The 1,936-nt window shown below is 53.4% G+C and overlaps 1 pseudogene; it reads left to right on the plus strand.

Moving 5' to 3' along the window:
* The first annotated feature begins 1,457 nt into the window (after positions 1 to 1,457).
* On the plus strand, positions 1,458 to 1,575 carry LOC124614343 (annotated as a pseudogene).
* The last annotated feature ends 361 nt before the right edge of the window (positions 1,576 to 1,936 follow it).

Below are 1,936 nucleotides of genomic sequence, written 5' to 3' on the forward strand. Positions count from 1 at the left end.
TCGGTAAAATAACTCTTAGTGTGCCGTCCGTGTGAAATTCAATTCCACGTGGCAAGTGGTGAATTTATTTCCACTTTTATGGCGAGCATTAATTTTTGAACATTTATTGCGAACTTTCAATTGAGTGATGTTAGTCAGGGCGAAAAACAATCTGGTAGGAAGTTACCGTAGAGGTTGCCTCTGAACTGCTAAAGGTGCTGTTAGATTAGAAAAACTTGTTTTCAACTGAACATAACTGAACTTTAAACTTTTACTGAAGTCATAGTCCTGATCCTGCAAAGAAATGGGAAACAGACACTTTTCTTTCAGTGGTCTGGACCGAAATGTGGCCGTGCAGACTGGAAACTAAGGTCAGTATGTTTCCCTTCGCTTTCTGGCTGACCACCAAATTAGTTGCCAGGCTCTCTACATCTACATTTATGCTCCGCAAGCCACCCAACGGTGTGTGGCGGAGGGCATCAGAACTTTAAACCAGTGAAGTCACTTACTCACCGCCACACAAACTGTTGAACCCATTCGCGAGGAAGGGGAAAGGGGGCAGTGTGAGGGGAGAAGAATCGGAGGACGAAGATAAGCTTCAGAGATGGCTGAGTTTTGGGACGCGAGTGACAGGTCAACACAGGTTCACAAAGCACCTTGGCCTCTGCGCCGCAGGAGGCAGCACGCCAGTGGCAGAGACGCTGCAGACGCCGGCGAGGTGCCGGCACCACGCTGCGCTATCACCGGTGCTTATGAATTCAGATTGGTGTGCCTCCCATTATCCGCGTTTCTCCGTCTGCGCCCCGCCGGGGAATAATGGAGAGGTTATGTACTCATAAGAGCTTTTGACACGTTATTTACATACAGCGGGCCCATCTCCACCCATGAATATATTCATGCGCCTCTTTGCCCGGCCGCTCCTTCCAGTTGCCGGGGAATGATGTAGAGCATTGTCGGAGCGACGCCTGGCTATCGCCCGGTCACAATCTGCGCCATTGTCGGGCCGCGATGTTCCCGCGCGCAACGCACGTGTGGCCGCGTGTGCCAGCGTGCGTACGTCTGCGCCCTTTTTCATTCTCGGCGGTGGGTCCGGCGGAGGCGCGCAGCGGCGCGCCGCCCTCAAATTTATAGCGCCATTTATCATCGTTGCTCACCCTCGACTGGCTGCGGAGCTAATTTACAGATATACGGCGGAGATAGCCCCGGCGGCCCGGGCACCCGGCGGGCCCCACCTCGCGACGCTCTGCGTCACTGTCAGGGGAGGGCGTCTTTGAACGTCGTCGAGATGAAGGATGTCTAGAGTTACGTACAAGAGCGGGTGGCGCGCAGAAGGAGTGAGGCCCTCAGCCTCACATAATTTTGAAGGTCGGGGTACGCAAAAGTCCGTGAACATGATGAATTTTCAGTCTCGATCAAAACACCATTTCTTCTCTTTATCCATCCAAAGATGTTTCGACATAACAGCAAACAGTGGTATAGCCAACGGCCTTGCCGCAGTGGTAACACCGGCTCCCGTCAGATCACCGAAGTTAAGCGCTGTTGGGCTGGGCTAGCACTTGAATGGGTCACCATCCGGTCTGCCGAGCGCTGTTGGCATGCGGGGCGCACTCAGCCCATGTGAGGCAAACTGAGGAGCTACTTGATTGAGAAGTAGCGGCTCCGGTCTCGGAAACTGACATACGGCCGGGAGAGCGGTCTGCTGACCACATGCCCCTCCATATCGTCATCCAGTGACGCCTATGGTCTGAGGATGACACGGTGGCCGGTCGGTCCGTTGGGCCTTCATGGCCTGTTCGGGAGGAGTTTAGTTTAGTTCTTTTAGTATACAGTAGTATGGCATCATTGGGTGGCAGTGCTCGAGGAGTTGATTCAGCCACGTAACTGGACAGAGTTTTCTTCCTCCGCGCGACTGCGGTCCGTCTTCCCATGGTGAATGAGCATTCTGTCTTGAGTGAAT

This window comes from Schistocerca americana, chromosome 4, assembly GCF_021461395.2.
Source record: "Schistocerca americana isolate TAMUIC-IGC-003095 chromosome 4, iqSchAmer2.1, whole genome shotgun sequence".
Classification (NCBI taxonomy): domain Eukaryota; kingdom Metazoa; phylum Arthropoda; class Insecta; order Orthoptera; family Acrididae; genus Schistocerca; species Schistocerca americana.